The sequence below is a fragment of the Nesoenas mayeri genome (genome assembly GCF_963082525.1).
Source record: "Nesoenas mayeri genome assembly, chromosome: 1".
Lineage (NCBI taxonomy): Eukaryota > Metazoa > Chordata > Aves > Columbiformes > Columbidae > Nesoenas > Nesoenas mayeri.
In genome coordinates this window covers 161,322,653-161,342,760 of record NC_137541.1, presented here as the reverse complement: position 1 = coordinate 161,342,760, position 20,108 = coordinate 161,322,653, and the positions used below count along the sequence as shown (strand labels likewise).

General features: G+C 39.5%; 1 protein-coding gene across 1 annotated transcript in view; it reads left to right on the top strand.

The window, feature by feature from the left end:
• Window positions 1–20,108, top strand: part of GPC5 (glypican 5) — a gene marked incomplete at both ends in the record, with an annotated part of 657,041 nt that overhangs the window by 601,184 nt on the left and 35,749 nt on the right. The window lies entirely within an intron of this gene.

The following is a 20,108-nucleotide window of genomic DNA, read 5'->3' as shown; positions in this document are numbered from 1 at the left end:
GCAGCTCCAAAATGCAGTGGTCTGGACTACTGGAAGATGCTTGCAATAACTGGGCACAAAGTGGGCTCCTTCCTTCTTCCTCACCTTGCCTCTCTCAAATATAAATGAACCAAAGCTCATGTGCCTGTAATCTTGGCAGATCCCAAAACACCTCACTCACTGCTCACCATTAGAAACAGCTTGCCTTCCACCTGAAATGCAGCTGCCTCCTCTTGAATCCGATGAGATTTCTCCTCAGCACCTTTTTAGTCAAGTCTGATCTTGTACACATCCATCAACTCTCATCTCCTGTGGCACTCGCTCCCAGCAGTTTGATCAGCCCTGAACTTCTGTTTGCTAGAAGCTTTGCTGGATTGCCTGTCGTGTATCAAAGGCATGAATTTACTGTGACATAGTCAGACCTTCCCTTTGTTCTGCAAAGACAGCAGTTTAATGCCATGGAAGAAATGATGGTGCGCACAGCGTTTCTGCCACCAGTGCTGACTTCCCTGACCTCTGTCCCTCTGACTGCAGGCCTGATGGTGGCAGATGGGGTACACCTGTCTCAAGGGGGGATAAGGATCCTTGCACAGGAGTTACCAGGGCTCCTTGAAAGAGCTTTCAACTACATTTCAAGAAGAAAATGGATGAAACCAGTCTCACTAGAGATAAGCCACACCAATGTTTGAGGGAAGGTGTGCCAGTGAGATCCTTCAGTCTGCCATCTCAGTGGAAGTGGGGGATGGAGGTCCCTGCAGTAGCAAAGATACAAGGGTTATTGATGTGGTAGAAATAATGGAAGCTCCTGAGAATGAGCAAGAAGAAATTAGGGTTTCTCCCCTAAAAAAGGTGGCAGTATCAATTGTCTAACTGAAGTGCATCTAGACCATTGTATGCAGCATGGGCAACAAACAGGAGGAGCTGGAAGCCACCATGTGGCAGGAAAACTACAATGTAGTTGCCATTATGGAAACATTGTGGGAGGACTCGCACAACTGGAGTGCTGCACTGGATGGCTATAAACTCTTCTGAAGGGATAGGCAAGGAAGGAGAGGTGGTGTGGTAGCCCTCTCTGTTAGGGTGTGTTTTAGCTGTCTAGAGCTTGATGATGGTTGAGTGTTTATGGGTAAGATTCAGATGGAAGGTCAACAAGGCAGATATCATGATGGGAGTTTGTTACAGACCATGCAACCAGGACTAGGGAAGTGATTGTCCTCCTGTACTCAGCACTGGTGAGGCTGTACCTCAAACATTGCAGTCAGTTTTGGGCCACTCACTACAAGAAAGACACTGAAATGCTGGAATGAGTTCAGAGAAGGGCAATGAACCTGGTGAAAGGTCTGGAGCACAAGTCTGATGAGGAGCAGCTGATGGAACTGGGGCTGTTTAGCCTGAAAAAAAAAAAAAGGAGGCTGAGGGGAGACCTTATCGCTCTTTACAACAACCTGAAAGGAGTTTGTAGCACGGAAGGTATTGGTGTCTTCTCCCAAGTAAAAAGTGATTGGATGAGAAGAAATGGCCTCAAGTTGCACCAGTGGAAGTTTAGATTGGATAACAGTAAAAATTTCTTAATGGAAAGTGTTGTCAGGCATTGGAACAGGCTGCCCAGGGAAGTGGTTGAGTCACCATCCCTGGAGGTGTTTAAAGGACTTATAGATGTTGCACTTAGGGACGTGGTTTCATAGTGGATTTATCAGTGTTAGCGTCATAGTTGGACTTGATGATCTTAAAGGTCTTTTCCAACCTTAGCAAGTCTATGATTCTATGATTCTTCAGTCCCAGTGATAAGTGCTGGAGCACCTCACATGCCCTTAACAGTGGCTTCATTCTGATATTTTCTCAGGGCTTTTCCTCATCCTGCCCCACAATGCAGTACCTTATGGAAGGGCTGTTTGAGCCACTCCCTTCCAGTAGGTTCAGCTCATGACCACCACAATCTATGAAGATGCCCTCGGTGTTTGTGCGAGGTTATTTACCCAAATGCTACGAGCTACTGACTTTGACTCGTTACTACTTTTAAATCTCTTCCAAAGTCACTTCATGGTTTCTGGGGGTATATTGGAGGAAAGTAAGATTTTAGGACTGGTACTTTCACTCTGAATTCCTTAGCTTTTTTTCAGATATATCTTTTTGTTTCTCTTTTCTGCATTTATGGCAGCATGTGCTAGCTGGCTCAGGGGTTGCTTCAGATGCATATGTACTGGGAAGGATAGCTTGGCACCCTTGTGATTCTCTGGATTCTCTTTATGTCCCATAGGCTTTGCTGTTACTTTGCTGTCCATGTAAACCAGAACTTCTCTACTATGTAACATTAATGAGCTTTATCCTCAGTATGATCAGAGAGTAATTCTTCAATAGCTAGCAATGAAGCAACACTTCTTCATTGTTCTATGGAGTCATCTTGAATCTATGCATGTTTTTTGATCACCTGTGAAGTTTCAAACCCTTTCTAGGCTTCCAGGTACACTTTGATAATTTTTAATAGGTGAAGTAGTGTTTCTTCTTATGTTTCCCAGACAATCATCTACAAAAACGTTGATAGGAGCCATGAGACACTTCTCCTGCCCTGTGCCTAACTCTTCTTTTTTGTAGCCTACACTTCTTTTAACGATTTCCATTCAAGCTGCAATTCAAATAAAATAAAAGCAAATTCCAAAGCAAAAACAAACCTTCAGCTTTATTTAAAATTATTTCAGCTAACCATACATTCTTGCAAGTGTTTCCATTAGGAAAGCAGACTGTGGTCACCTTGTGAGAAAAAAACGGTACTCCGACCCCAATACCCAGGCTTCACTACTGTCATGGTCCATTCGATGATGGACTCGTGATGGTTCTTTTACCTTTATCTCAGAACACAAAACTAAGGCGACCAAAATGCCAAGGGGTTATAATTCAATCAAGCAGTGTTGCTTTATTAATTTGCCTGTAAAGCGGCACGCAATAGAGAGAGAGAGTAAGAAAAAGAAAAGGGAAAATAAATGGGGAAAAGTAAAAGTAAAGTTGAGAAATTAGGCTGCCTTTATCACCAGTCCAGTTCCAGAAGCGTCCCTCTGGTCTCCAGTCCTGTGGAGTCCTATCAGTCCTCCGTCGTGGTTCAGGGTCCTCTGGTGGGAAGATCTTCAATGGTGTCCATTCTGGTCTCATCTCTTATGCTTCTTCACTCCCCCCTTGCTCCCATTGTTTTAGGCCAGTCTCCACCTTGATTTCGCAACCCAGGCTTGTACCGCCCAGGCTCAAAAGATTCACGCTTTCTTTTGCCAACGCTTATGTGCCCAGAGTTCAAGGGTCTTTCTCTGGTCCATTGGGTGAGCTCAAGACCCTTGGCGAGCTTCTGGGCATGCTCCTTTTTGTTGGCCATTGTTTAGGGGAGCAGGTGGGGGACACATGTGACTGAGGCTGCAGGTGAGAAAACATCTTCTGGATGGCAGCTATTGTCCCTGGGTCGAAGAGACCCTCACGATCACTTTCAGGAGGCGGGGGCCAGTTTGGCTGAAGCAGCAGGTGAAGTCCACACAGCAGCCATTGTAAGCAGCAGCCCCCTCATATCAGAGAAACCAGTGCAACACAATGCTTCTCCTCGGGCCTCTCTCCAAGTCATTGTCCATGCATTCTTTCTGTCAGGGCCTCTGTTCTCTAAGTTCTTGATGGCAATGTTCAGGCAAATACTGCTCCATCTTCGGACTGACTCTCACAACTACTCGGTATAAGACACAAACTGTTGCCCTATGTGGTACCTCTGCCTTGCTATACCAACTCATTTGGCATCACAGACCAACAAAGATGAAGCAGACTCATGGCTAAGGACGTATAGCGTTGAATAAAAAGAACAACTCAAATCAAGGCATATAGTAGATACAGTAGTATTTCTTCTTTTATATCCATGTCAGTAAATATGTGAGACTCCATATGGCAACCCACACAGCTGACTCAATGGTCTCATTTGATATCGAGCCATATTGCAAGCAGGTGCTGGTGTTCAAAACTTTTGTCCACAACCAGCAATATGTGGTTTGGTCAGACTATTAAGTGGTAGATAGACTTCAAAAACTTTCCATATTCAAAAATCTTGTTTGCGTGAGTTTTGTTCCCTTTTAATTCACATAAATTAACCTACTATTTTTCTAGGAAGAAATGAAAACCCGTCTACTGAGGTTTTTAAAGTTGTTGTTGTTGTTGTTGTTTTTCTGAAACTACTGATACTAGCAGTAGTTTAGCTTCACAAGGAGAAAAAGGACTAGAATATGTAAATTGACAGTTCAAGTGAGATTTTTTTTATTTTCACAGCATTGGCAAGAATATATTGCTTTTTGCTTGTCGATCCCTGCAGATTGTGTAGTTCTTTTTCTTTGTTTACTAGATAGCCAAAGCTGAAAACCATATTAATTTTCTGAATAGCTGTATTTCTTCCAGATTCAGCTGGAAACTTTCTTATCTTGGAAAGCCTTTATCAATTTCAAGAGCTGTTCATATTGCTAAAGTAGGAATTTTCTTCAAGTGACTAAAATTGAAATACTCTGTTTGTTATTAAGGAAATGAATGTGATTTATACTGACATTTTCGTACTTGATACATTTCTATGTTGTAAAAGTACAAGTATTTTAACTTGGTGAATGTTATTGTTGTGGATTTCTCTGCTGTGATAGTTCTCATGACTCTCACAATGTTAGCATTCTAAAACATTCGGGAAGACCACTTCTATAATGCTCTTACACCCATCTCTACCTCATTTTTTTCCCCTTTTTTCAGTATTCAAAATATACTGACAAATTACACAGTTAATAGTGCTTTCTGGAGAGCTGATGAGCCTTGCTCAGAACACTTGCAAATGTATTCATTAATTCCTTATCCATGATTCATGGAAGTAAACACTTGCTCAAAATATGAATACTTTATTCATAAATAAAATGGTATGAGATGGAGAGAAAATAATTTGTTTTTGTTTATTAAAACTCCAGGTGGCACAGTGTAGCCATATACAAATATGTTTCAGAAGTTTGTCACATAGCATAATGTGTGCTGTATGCACGGGAGAGAGATAGTTATTCTGAAAACAGCATGTGTTAATTCAGCATGGGTTTTCAGGTGTGAGGCAAGGGGGTTTTATTATTTTTATGGAAACCTGGAGCCTCTTCACCCAGCCATAGTCCTAGATAGACCCACCCTTGCTTTGGCTGCACCTAGGCTACACCAGGATCGTATCTGAGTTAAGTGCCATGGTGTTTCACATCCCATAGAGCTCTTCATCAGAAGGAGATCACTGCACCCAAACTGCTATCAAGAATAGCCAACTTGAGCTTTCCCTGTGCCTGGCATTCCTGAGGGATAGCTAGTCTCACGGGTCAAAACTGTGCCAGGGAATCTACTAATAATTAAAAGAAGATTGGTCAATGAATCATAATTTAGCGGTAATTAATGATTTATCAGTAAACAATGATGACTGTTGACTGTCCCACTCCCATACTCAAGCCCATGCACCAGTTCTGCTCTCTGCACTGGTGCAAGGCAGGAGGAGCAGGACCTGGGTGCACTTGCCCAATTAAGAAGGTGGGGCTGCAGGTCTGTAGGAGCAGGAGGTTGGCTGCTCTGAAAGGAGGAAGAGCTATAGCAAGCCCCAATATAACTCTCAGGTCATCGCATGTTCTTTCCCACCTGTGCCAGATACACTGTGCCTGCCCCCACCCCAAACACAACAAAAATTTCTAGGCTAATATACCATTATGGTCATGCACACACCCCTTGGCTGACAGACAGGGCCCTTGACCAATAAAATGCCTTGATTGAGAGAAGTTTCTGGAGTACTACCATAAATGACCACACCACAGATTCAACTATGGTATAAATGGAACCCACTGGGAACTGCTTTTGAATTGGTCTTCTTGGAAGCAGCAGGGGCAGTGTTAAAAACTCTCCTCATGAGGCTGGCCATCTAAGAAACATTCTTGGAGGACTGAGACACTTTACCAACCTAGTAAGCAATCATCTGGGTACCGTTGAGAGTCCTCACTTTATAAAAGTGGGAAGATACACGTTTTGAATCATCACTCTAGAGTCTGAAATCTGATCCCTTGAGTTTTAATCAGCTGTGCAGTAACTGAACTCCTAACCCATATCTGAGTCTGTGTTTCATAACGTTGTCAGAGTGTTGAATAATTCTGAATAAACTGTGTTTCCACTTGTTTTTCTGCTAAGCAGTTATGATTAGAATAAGGTCTGCTTGGAGCTTATTGCCTACCTAAATTGACTGTTGGGGTACCTCTGTGAGACAGCTGATGTCCTCTAGCACCGCCACTGTGAAGCTGATGTAGCTCATGAGGGGTGATAGGTCAGGTGCTCCCTGGGGACCCTGGGACCCCATTTTGCCCAGGATCTTAACAGCTAAAAGAGATGCTCAGTTGGTGAAGTTACACCAGTGCCTGTTTTTTTTTTTCTTCTGCCTATATAGCATACAACACTGAAGATCTGAATAACATCCTCGGCACAATAGTATTTTCTTATAATAGTGTTGTTTTAGCTGTGATAATATAAACATAAATGCAGGAAAGGCTGTAGGGAGAATATCTATTATTATGCCAGCTGCTGCAGTTGAAAAAAACCAAAAAATAGTTGAAACACAGAAAGCTGCCCTTGATCAGTGGGTTTCAATTATTTCACAGAATCCTAGTGAATCTGTACATCCAAACAATGTCACCTGTCCATTATATTAATTTCAAGTTATTACAACTAATGCAAAAGGGAAAATGTTCAAAATTTTTCATCACCAAAAAAGAGGCTTTTAAATTACATTTTTCATTTTGAAAATCCTACTGAAACATTCTCCTTCCCTAAACAAACTAAGCAGAAAACACTTGTCTTGAAATGAGCCAAATATGAGTATTGAGTATGAGTATGTTGTTTGTTTTGAAAAAGGTCAAAGGAGATGGTAACCAAAAGCAGTACTGAACATGGAAAAAGATCTTGCATTTACCAAGTGAAATATCGTTTTTTTAGGGTTTCTTTTCACATTCTTTTAATAGTGTGCTCACTTTAATTGTGCTTTTGAATTGTGTCTTTTTAAACCGTGTTGTGCTTTGCATCTCATGTGTGACATCTAGCACTATGTGAACTTTTCCCAGCTTCCCAAAGCAATTTCCACTTTAAGCATATTTCATGAACATTAATGTTATTTTACAAAACTACTTCAATGTTTTGCCTTTGATTTTCCAGGCATTTTTTTTCTTTTGCAGTTTTTTCTCAGCTGCTTTTAAGCTCTAATGAAGTATCAACCTGGATTTCTTTTTTTTTTTTTCTTTTTTTTTTTTTTTTTAATTGGGGAATTAATAGATTGGCGAAAGGATCAGAAGTACTTATTCTACACATTTTCTAGAAAGCTTACTCCTTTGTGGCACTGACTTACTAATTAAACTGGGATTGTTCTCTACTTTTTTGGAAGCTCATTTGAGGAGTACCAAGAAACAAACAATCTTATCACAAGTAAAATGGGTCACAAGACCATTGCAAATTCCTCCATTTGGGATTTATCTGTTATGTGTTGAATATTTCTAGTGATCTGATGAGTAACTTGATTTTCCACCATGTTCAGAAGGGCCTGAAGATGCTCCACATTTTGCTGGACTGATCATTTCTTTGTGAGTCTCTGCTACTCTCACTAAACAGCATTAATGAGAATCTGGCTGGGGATCTGAACTTATATTTGCCAACTATTATCTACTAACAAGATATTTCTAGGCTGCTTATAACTTCCCAAACATATTTATTTAGAAAAGAAAGGAAGAGCAAAGTTCCTAAGTCTAACAGCCCAAGACAATTCATACACTTCCTAAATGTAAATCAATGCTTTGGATCAGAGAGGATGGGCTTCCAGACACACTTGCAGTCAGACAATGAAACAAAGCAGATGTCCAATGACCATTTGCATTTAGGCTGTCAGTTTATGGTTGATGCCTTGCTTTTAGCAACATAAAGTATAAATTCATAAAAAAGAAATTCAAAGAGTATCCCTGTGTATACATATGCATTTATTCACAGGTGTATAGATTATTATATTATTTTAAAGTCTTTCTGTGAATATGAACCAGGAACTCATTTTTCTCTTCTGTTAAACCTCTTTGTTTTGAAAAACAATGGCATTACACACTATTAAATACATCTCAGACACTTGAGTATCTTGGTGTATTCACACATTATAAAAATACAGTAATATGGTGAGATTGTTTCAGGAACTATATATTCAGGTAAATTCTTCCAGCAGTGTTCAAAATATATAGTTTCATCAAAATCTCCACTAAGAATATTGTATAAACTATTGAGACTTTCATATCTGGCATTAATGTACCTGAAAATGTTATACTTTAGATTGAATCAGCTTCTGCTAGAAGATATTTGCAGTGCAAAAATATACCATACATCCATGATGGGTGCTTCTTTTACCCCCATTATGTGACAATAAAAAATTCCGATGTTCTTATTTGCAGTTTTTTAATTTTTAATGCTAAGAAAAATAGGGATACTAATACTAATGCAAGTAGGAACAAGTCATATTGTATTCTTATTATTCATGTACTGATGCATTATCAGGACAGATGATAGAAATCTCCTTGAGATGGCTCAAGCAAGACATGATATACTTCCAATATTTTATGGCATATGGGATGACATCTGCAAAGAAAATCTCTAACAAGCAAATATGCATAGTCCTCCCTCATAGCTTAGATCTAGGGACATAAAGGTCTTTCCTCATCATATGAAGATGAGAAGAAAAGCCCAATCAAGTAATAAATAGTGTGTTCATACCCCTTTATTATAGGGATTTCACTTAGAATTGCAGTCACATTGGGTTCTTAGATAAGCAATGAAGAAACAAAATGCACTATTACCTAAAACATTTTTTATAGATTCTTAATTTGCTCTGGTGAGGTCTTTACTGCCACTCATTAACTATATGCAGCTGTGGGTGACATATTCCTGACTTACAGATCTGTGTTTTGTGCCACAAACAGGTGGAACAAATCGGATCAAAACAATCAAGTACCTGAAAGAGGTAGCATGTGTTGAAATCTCTGAGAATATAACATATACAAAGCACTTATACATCGATTTTTGGGAACACCAAAAGCAGGCGGGCAAGCAGATTAGTCCATGGCATCTTACAAGGTGTTGGCAAGTGCTAGAAAGTAAGGCAGAGACCAGAGCAGTAGGATTAAAGTGTCATAAGAGCGAATTTGTCTAGTGAATACTTGAGTGCCAGAACAAGTATTAACATGGTGGAATTGACGTCAATATGTGAGGAAGAAAAGCAAATATCAAAACGCTGCAGAACGTGCCTGAACACCCAAGGAAATGTTTAGTATTACTACTTTAGTTAATTTTGAAGTGGGCAGAAATTATAAATTCAGAGACGAACAGAGCCCGCATTGATAGAAGTCCATGAAAAGTGTGGTAGCCTAATCTGTAACACAAGATTCCTTCACAAGTGCAGTCAGGAAGGAGCTAGCAGGAACCTTCAGAGGAGATGCCAGCAGTGACTGGCAAAAGGTTGCATGCTCTAACCTTTTAGCACTGTCCTCAATGGTCAGTAAATGTAAATAGCAAAGGGAATTCTTCAAGTCATACCTTAAAGAAGCAGTACATGGGACTGAGCTTCCTACAGAAGCACTATATTTGTAGAAATGTTTTTATCACTACAATTTGAGAACTATATTGTGTAAGACAATATTGTATGTTGTGCAAAGGGCATTACTTGCAATATAACATACCTCCTTCACATTTTATTTGTGACCAAACAGCTCCAGGGTACAATGTGCAATTAAGAACACTATGAGTGGATTCCATTTGAGATTGTGAAGACTTAACTCTCTCTGACTTCAGGCATGACTTCTTGGTTCATATTGCTAGTATGGATTGATTGGGTTGTTTTGTTTTTGTTTTTTTCATGCTTTCAGATATTTTGCTGTTTACATTAAAACAACATGGGCCCCCCTCCCCAGCCCCACCCCTCAGCTGGGGCTGATTAAGAAAACACTGTTTACAGGGAATATAGATATAAATGTATTACCTTTAGATAAGTATACTTAGGAAAAAAAAGTGGAATACATTAAAGTGTTCTACCATCAAATAAATAAGTCATCACTAAAAATATGATGTTAAACCTGTTTTTTTTAGAAGTTCTGAGCCTACTCCTTCCTGCTGCCAACCTGTTTCAAATATGAACACTGGAAACAACAATCTTTTGAAAGTGTTGACTTTCCCCTACTTACATTCATGTAGCTGATACTGAAACATGTGTAGTCAACAGCAGGATTCTTGCCCCAAAGCTGCCCTTTTTACCTTTGCCAGAAGCTTTGGATATCAAATGCTTTAACACGGTGAACTGCCTGAAGAACTGATCTCTGTTTCCCACTGGCACCATCCCTTGTTTTGCTGATGCTGCCAAGGGCAATACACAAGTGCCTTGGTGGACTGGAAGGATCAGGGGCCCAGGCTGAGCTTAAAGAAGCCACTGGGCTATGAACAGAGGTCTCAGGGGGGACTCGATGCCTTCAGGGACCCAGTGTCCTCTTTTCCTGCCATAAACATCCTCAGTCTTCACAGCAGCTTCCCAGCCTGCCCAATCGCCTCTTGAAATCTGTCTGGTTCCTTTCATCTATCTTTCACATTGCCCACCCCCTTCAACTCTATGCCTGGTCTGCAGCCACAGATTAGTACTTTGTTTCCAAGAAAAGGAGAAAAAAGCTTATTTTGCCTTCATGTTGGGGAAAGCAAAACTCAATTTTGTCTCACAGTGCTGAAAGAAGCTTTGTACTGGCTTTGAAATTAAAAGTAATTGATCTGAATCTTGAGTAATCACTTCAAGGTTTACTTTAAAATAAACAGTTTTCAGCAGACTAGACACAAGAGTAGAGGATGAAAGGTTAAAAAGAAAAAAAAAGATAATTCATCTTGATTGAACAAAACATCTATAATTTTTAAATAACTTTGGTAGACAGGTTAAAGCTCTTTCTTAGCTGTTTCAGATGCCATTTGACTGTTAAATGATAAATACAAGTTTCAGGGATATCAAATTTTCCAAAGGATCATTTGTTATTTAAAAATATGTGGGCAGGTTTTCTTGAAACATAAGGGTAAAGCTCTTCACATTTTGAACAATTTTCTGGACCAAAAATATTATGTTACTGAAGGAAAATCTCAGCTTCCAAAATACATCTGTAGTCTCACTTTTACAATATTCAAATTTAACTATCCTAGATTTAATTAATCAGTTTATACAATCTGAACTAACGGTCCTTTCAAAGGTCTGCTAGTATGGAAAAGATATTATGGGACTGAAATCGAAATAAATGAATAGATATATGACAAATAATTTCAAAGGCGCAACCACTTCCTCTTAGGAGTCAGTCTTTTTGGAAGGTTTTATGACTTATTTTGTGGGAGCAAGTGTTAATTCCTTAGATTTCTGTACCACAGAGTTCTCTGTTATCTGAAAAAAATATTCTATGATTTTGAGACGAGTGGGAAAAAGCTGAAAATTCTAGTAGAGAAGGAGAGCTAGCAGTACAATAATGCCAGCTTTTGTCTCAATAAATATAGCCTGATTCAGCTAAATCGAGTTAACAGCAGCTGTGAACTTTCCTGGAATTATTCTGTGCTTACACTTCTATAATTGAAAGAAGGAATCAAGCCTCAGTTACACAGCACCCTGAGTGTTGGCACCACTCGGGACTACCCACCTGACATCCTTCTGTCGCATCTGCCCACAAGAAGGTTGCATCTGTTTTTCAAATTGAACTAGAGGTGAGACTTCCATTATATCCATTGTTCTTCCCTTTCCACCTTTCCATGGGTAAGGAAGCTTTTCCATTATATTAAACCAGTTTATCCTGACATCTCATTGCCAATAATCCAAGGTCTTTGCACTTTAAAGGCTTACTTTGCTATGTAACCGTATTTAGTGTTGAGACATATATAGAAATCTAACAGTTGTGGTGTGTTTGGTGCTTTTTTTTTGTTAGTTCTTTGTTTTGTTGTTGTTTTTTTGGGGGGCTTTTGTTTGTTTTGTTGTTTGTTTGTGGGTTTTTTCCCCCTGTAAATATCACTAGATAAGTTTGGGATTTTTTTCTATTCATCTATAACACCTGTTAGCTTTTTCAGTCTTTCTCCATCAACTGTCACCTGCAAACTCTTTGTTTTATTGCACTTTCTTAGGCCTTTATCAGATGCTGTTTCAAAACAGTTTATTTTCGGTGAGCTTAAAATGGTATGAGTGAATGTAGTGTATATATATAGTATAGTAGAACTATATGCTACTGTAGTATAGTAGAACTGTGGTGGCAAGGAACTTCTGGAGGGATAGCAGGATACTGCTGTATTTCTGTATTTGCATATGTGTTTTGTGTACATGCCACATTAAGCATGTCTTTAAACAGAAATTAATAACAATTCAGATTTTGCAAGTGATGCCCTTAAAGAGGAAAAGTCTTTACTATCTAAATCAAGTTTAATTGGATGGTCAAAGCATTAAACAGGGTGACACCCACTGAGAAAGGCTAGCTCTGTGACATTGATAAGAGATTCACCTCACCCACTTTTAGTCTTCTAACGTTAGTAACCTCAGTCTACACTGATAAGCCACTGGTTATAGAAAAAATTGAGATGGAGCCGTGGGGTGACACATGCCACATACCTAATGTGCCACCTAAGAATACTTCCTTTTTTCTTATCTGTCCTGGATTATGCTCATGGCTTATACTTAAATGTGTAACTTTTATCCAGCTGAAAGTGAGCTGGGTGCTGTTCTGAATATCAGGCCTTTTAGCATCTGTCTTCTCTTAGGCCCATTTTAGACACCAGGGTTCCTAATAAAGGGAATGGGAGGAATTATGCCTTTTCTAGCAGCCTTGCAGAAACTAGGTTGCTGCAAGATGAATTGCAGATGACAGCAGCAAGAACAGCGAGGAGTAGGTTGTGTTTCCTAATACAGGCACCAGAACTTATGTCACTTATGTGCTTACTGACAAAATTTTTCACCCCTTCAGCTGTTTTGGGGCCTCTGTTTAAAAAAGGTGGCCAATGGCAAAGTCTTAAAAATACTAGTAGCAGTCTCTGAATACTAACCTGGAGAGATGAGCGCTGAATGGAAGTCCAGGAGGTCATTCCCTCTTCTGCCTGTGGGACACGAAAGACATGCCCTCAAAGTGCTTCAGGCACAGAGGAGCAGACGGAGAGGTAAGGGATTAGCAGTAAGGACAACAAGCTACTGTAGGAAGACTTTCATTCTCTCATTGCAATGTTAGCATTTTATCCAATGGCTACTGGAAATAGAGTCTGGGTTACATGGCCTTTTTCCTGCATGTAACTGACACTGGTATCCAGAAAATATTGTTTGCTGTAGGACTAGATGATCACTGTAGATCCCTTCCAACTGAAAGTCTATTCTTTCTAGTCTAGTCTAGTCTAGTCTAGTCTATTCTTATAGTCTATTCTAGTCTATTCATGCTTCTTTCTTATTGCATTCTTGGAGCATGTCTATGATATCATGTTTACAGAGTCGTAGAACGATAGAATCAAATCATTTTGGTTGAAAGGAATCTTTAAAGATCATCTAGTCCACCCCCCTTGCCATAGGCAGGGACATCTTTCACTTGATCAGGTTGCTTAAAGCCCCATGCAACCTGACCTTGAATGCTTCCAGGAATGTGGCATCCACAACTTCTCTGGGCAACCTGTCCCAGCATTTTGCCACCCTCATTGTAAAAATTTCTTCCTTATGTCCAATTTAATTCTACCATATTTCAGTTTAAAAACATTTCTTCCTGTCCTGTTAGTGCAGGCCTTGATAGAAAGTCGCTCTCCATCTTTCTTATAGGCCTCCTTGAAGTATTGACAAGTCACAATAAAGTCTCCCAGGAGCCTTCTCAAGGATGAACAACCCAAACTCTCTCAGCCTTTTTCCACAGAAGAGGTGTTCCATCCCTCTGATCAATTCTGTGGCCCCCGTCTGGACCCAGTCCAGCAAGTCTTTCTTATACTGCAGACGCCAGGACTGGATGCAGTAAGCATTTAAGCTCAAATCAAACATTACTTTGGGGTCAGTTGCACGGCCTGTACATGGTGCGATTCAAATAGCTCTTTTGGTAAGGATACTGAGGTATGTGATGGACTAATGCTCTGTCTTTAAATGTTGTCAAAACACAACTGTGTTGCACTAGCTGGCTGTGAAGATTCAAGCCTGAATTTAAAACCAGTTACCAAAACCAGCCTGTGGAGCTATAAAGTGCCACAGTTCTAGTGGTTTTGCGCTATTGAACTTGCTTTTCCACTCCTATGAGGCAGGAAGACAGTACGACCCTTAGCTGCATCTTGCCTGTGAACCTTAGAACTGAAGGAGGATCCTATGGAAAGAATGCGCAGAAGCACCTGACTACTGAGTGGATGGATCTCGTTTCAGATCTTGACGCAGGTTTCAGAGGTTTTCCAGTTCTGATGTGTCAGAAATAAAGGAGTGAGATGGGAGGAGAATAAGGAGGTAACAAACTTCATTGTGGTTCCCCGAACAACTAGAGAAAATGCAGTGATGTGCATTTTTTCTGTCCTCACCTTCTCAAATAGCTTTGTAGAAAAAAAAAAAAAAAATGGATCTGAATGATTATTCACAAATTACACTATGAAACAGAGCTGTTGCAGCTGATCAGTAAAGTCCAAACAAAGATGAAATGAGAGCATTCTCAATTTTCTTGTTAATAGGGAAACTGAACAGTACCAAGCAGATCTATATCTCTACCTCATTTTTTCTTCTTTTTTTTCTTTTAACTTTACAACAAGAACAGGCCTTTAATAATAATTCTCCCTTTGTTCACTGAGTATATCATTGTCTCTACCAGTAATAAGATGAAAAAATACTACATCATTAACTGAATTCCTAAGGTGTCAGCACCCTGTGATGTGTGAATGCTGAGTTGCAAAATGCATCCAATGGGCACCAGAAAAGTACATTCTTTCAGGTACCTTTGCCTTCGTTACCCACCTTGTTCAGATTCGTGTTTCTTGCACTGTGAGACGAGGCTCCCTAGGGCAGGCATTGACCTCTTCCTAGCAAAGTATAAGCAATCCATTCATTGAAAATGAAGTGAAAGGAGCATCTTTTTCTTTCTTACGGGATCACTTTTACTTAGGAGGAAGCAAACACAGAAGTATCTACATTCTTTGAATAAAAAAAAAATAATTGTAGTTCTGTGCTTGCCAGCTTTTAAATAGAAACAGACAGAAAACAAGAAGGAAAATTAGTCTGTTCTCCTCACATGTTTTTAAACAACCTCTCAAAATAAACCATTCATTTTGGTATTTTTAACAGCAGAACTCCCAACATTCTTCTAAATAATGCTTCTGTTTAGGGTTCAGCTTCTCATATTTTTTTCGTTACCACAGAGACAAATCTATTCCCTATGCAAAGCCTGGGAAATCCTGTGTTATCAGATAAGGTAGGTTATCATGTAACATTTTCATCCTGTTCTTTCTATGATGGCAGTTTTCCCCAGAAAGCCTTTTTGAAGGCATTAAATTCTCATTTGGTTATGCCTAGGCAGAAAGGTAAGGAATTTTACCTTACCTGCAGGTATCCTTTGCCAGTCTATGCAGTATTTGAATTTCTAGCAAAATAGGGTAGGACACAGAGCTGGTAGGCTGCAGATGGCTTCAGCAGAGCTGGAGATCTGGGAAAATGTACTAGCAACATTGCTGGCCCGTGGGGGTCAGCTCATTATCACGTCCTTATCCGGGGGTGTAGTGCTGGGCTGTAGGTGTGATGCCCTTAGATCCCAGCCAAAGTGACATGGGGAAGGCCAGGGAATCAGGGGAAGAAAGAACAGAGAATAATCAGGTTCTGTTCCTGCTACGTTTTACTTCAACAGCAAAAAGTTTCCGTGTGTCTTTCCTTGGGAAAAGAAAAAGCCTCAGGAATGTACCTCTGAAGTATGGCTGCATCAGTAATGATGCAGTTTACTCGCTACCTGTGGCTCTGCTTAGAGTCAACACCTAGCTTTACAGCGTCTATTCTGTGTCCTTTAAAGATTAAGGATTTTTTTAAAGTAAAATGTTGCTTTGAGCTGCAGCCAGCTTCCCTTTTCTCTGTTATTACTGATGTTACCTTCAGTGCTGCATGAGTAGTAAAGTAAAAGACTGAAGGTAAAATTCCTGTTCTTCCTTCCAGCACCTTCAGAGTGCTAACTTGCATTGCAGCTAGTGGTGAAAATGGACATCAGGTGCTGTGACATGTGGTGTCTTTGAATCTTCAGGAATATGAATGACACATAGGAGTTCATCATTAACAGAATATGACATTGCATTGTATGGTAAAATAATTCAGACTTTACTGTAACAGAAGAAAGTTGTTTCAGGCCTTTAGCCAAAGATTCTACAGTTAAATGAGTTTATGGGAAATCTCTATCTTGTATATTTACTTTTCTTAGGGTATATCTTACATACATGGTAGTTTATCCTTGGCTGCTAATATCAACATAGTGTCAGTAGAAATTATTGCTATTCTGTACTTCCAGCACTCTGCACAACCAAGCATTTTCACTGCTAAGGAAAGCATGCATCATAGCAAAAAATATCACTTATGTGGAGTTACATCTCAGTACTGATTCACACAATATGTTAGATTGAAACTATTTTATGGAGAAAAATCCAGTTAGTTGCAAGTGAAAACTAAATATGAAGTGATTAAAGTGGTGTCAGCACTCTGTACTGCTAAATTGCTTTTAATTCAAAGAGACACACAGTACTTTCAATTAATCTTTACCGTATCAAATAATGGTGAAATTTAGAATTCCATTAAATACCATCAGAAAGCATGAATTTCCAGAAATACTGAACTCTGCCACTCTGTAATTGTCAACAGTATAGATATGAGCAGAAACTAAAACTCTGCAATTAAACCTCCATTACATTTTAATGCATCCTGTGGATAGAGGAATAGTATTGTGGTATATCTTTATTTTAGAAGGGATTTGGAAGTTATCATATGACAGCCTTATAAACAGTCAAGGAAAATACTATCCAGGTTAAACAACTGTAATATGGACACGAAACTGGTGGAAGACTCTTTTAGGAAAGGATTAACTGTGGCTCATTGTCACAGCAAAAATATGTTTATTGCGTGATATCGCAAAATTCTATCCAAGGCTCAGCAATACTTTTCACTCATGACACTGGAAGAAATAACATCTTTATTAAATTTTCAGATGTTATGAAACTCTAGGTCTGCATGCACTTTGGAAGATAAGATAAATTTAAAAAAAAAATGACCTGTTGTAGTAGTATATCTAAGTAAAATATAACTCAGTAGCAAGAAAGGATTGTAGTTAGGCATGGACAAATTATGATACAAATGCAAAATGGGAAATAATAGGTTCAGCAGAAAAGGACCTGAAGGTTATTATGGGCTGCAAAATGAACATTTGCCAACACTTATTTCAGTATTGTGAAGAAACAGCTTCTCTGTTGGGACATAGAAATCACAGTGGCATACAGATAATTTTTAAAAGAATTTTCACCTTATTATGTTCCTTTCCAAGTCTTAGAGCACTGAGCCAAAGGAACACAGAGTAATTCAGATTGGAAGGGATCTATCTGTAATCAAACCTCCTGCCTTGCAGAGCTCCACTTGCTAGCAGCCTCCAGGTAGGATGTGACCCATTAGCCCAATCATCCAGATGGATTTTTATCCACTTGGCCTTTCACTATTCTGAGTCCAATGTGATGTGATTCTATGAACGGGCAGGAGGTGGACAGGGCATGGGCATATTGGTAATTGTCCAAAAAGAGCCAACAAGTTCTAGAAAACATGACCTATGGAAGAAGATAATGAAAACATTTGGATTGCAGAATCAAAGAGGGAAAGCCTGAAGATGCTGTGATAACAGCCTTCAGGTATGTTTTGGTAGGTCACAGAGGAATTGTAGCAAAATTAGTGTAATCAAATGCAAAGCAAGGTCTTCTAGAAAAGGGAGGTGATTTTTTTTTTTTTTTCCCCACAATGTATATAATAGATTGATTTTTCACACTCATACTCTCATAGATTTCATTCACAGAACATACATGCTCTAAGTCATCTGTTCAGGATCTCTTGTGCACAAGACAGAGAACAAGGGACAAGTCCTTGTTCTGCCTCTGTTTTTCTCTGATTGGTGGCAACAAAGTAATTTTTTGACAGATCTTTCATATACTGTAGGAGTCACCAGCTAGGTGGTTGTTTGTCCCAGAATCTTGCTTAACTCAGCTTCCCTACATCTTAGGCCACTATGCTGCTCAGGGTAGTTTTTTTCCTTCATTGGTATACCAAGAATTTCTGAGGGACTAAAAAGAAAAGGACTGATATATATGATATGCTGCAAAAAAAAACAAGCGCACAACCAAAACACCTCACAAAACAACAAATGATGCAAGAGCAATCATTCACCACCTCGCACTCTCACCATCTCCCACAAGCAGATTGATGCCCACCCTTTCTCTGAGCAATGGCTACTTCCAGAAATACTCCCTGACTTGCACCCACACAGTTTTATTTCTGAGGACAATATCATACAATATAGGATATCCCTTTGGTCAGCTGGGATTGGTGCTGTGCAGACACTGTTCAGCAATAGTTAAAACACTGGTGTGTTATCAACATAGTTTTGTTCATGAATATAAACCACAGCATCTTATGGGCTGCTATGAAGGAACTTTATCCCAGCCAGACTCACTACACTGCACAAATATATTCAAGAGATATTTTAGATTTAGCTGTTCTTACTTTGAGGTGCAAAGATGGATGAGACCACCCCTCTAGCTATGTTTACACTGTAAATTGACACAGAGTAAGAGGAAAGCATAAAATCACAGGTACAGCTTGGCTCATATACATGCAGCTAAACCCTCTTGCACCCAGAAGAGACAGTGGCTGCACTCTAAACGTATGGGAAATATTTCTGGCGTAAACTATCTCAGGAGCTATGCCCAGGCATCATCTGGAACTGTAGCAGCTGGTTGTTGTGGTTTAACCCAAGCTAACAATACAACCACGATAGCCGCTTGCTCACTCCCCTCCTCCCAACACCAAATAGGGGAGAGAATCAAAAGTGAAGGGAGAAACTTGGATTGAGATAAACACAGTTTAATAAAATAGCAAAATACTAATACATGACTATAAAATATATATATATAGTAGAAATAGAATGTAAAATAAAAGATACTGAATGCAATTCCACGTGAACACTGTCCACACCAAGTAACCTCTCCCAGGAAACAGCATCTGGTCCCAACACCCCATCCCAGTGAGAGAAAACAGAGGAAAAAGGCAGAAAGGCCCAGAGGCCTCTGCAAAATCGCAGGATGGCAAAAGGTCAAACTAACAAAAGTCCTGAACAGAGCTCCCCTCAAACAGGTCTCTGAGAGTAAAGAGAAGAGAGAACTCAAGAGAGCAAGATCAGAATATCCTGAACCTCCTTAAATACGAAGCATGACGCTGATGGGATGGAATACTCCTATTGATCAGTCTTTGGATTTGATATTGTTTAGAGGAAATACCATTTAGCTTTTTTTTGGTCAGTCAAGCTCTGCCCCATCCATTCCCCCCTTCCTTGATGCCTCACACCTGTGGGCAGAGTGCTCAGAACATCCTTGGCTCTCAGACCAGAGCAATTAAAAACATTAACTCTGTGCTGGGGTATTATCTCTTGTTCTCAAACTAAGTCCAAATAATGACCATGTTAGCTATGAAAAAGAAAGGTTTCTAACTGCATGTAGAAAATGAACTCATTTTCAGTCAAACCAGCACAGTGGTAAAGACCAACACCATTAACAGGAACCATGTTAGGACTTAAACAGTATAAGTAGTCAAGAACTAGGACTTTTACTTATTTGTATGGACACATCTTCAAAGTTCCTCCCCAGCCATTTTTCTATAAATATAGAACATCAAAGATTTGCATATTGTGACCTCTGATTAGTTGTTCTTTTTTCAGAAGTAAAGTCTTTACCTTAATACTATGTTAAATTTTCCAGTGGTGACACATGGAGTGAAATACTATTCCAGAAACAATTGCTTATTCTGAAAACCAAAGGAAAACAAACAAACAAACAAAAACACAAACAAA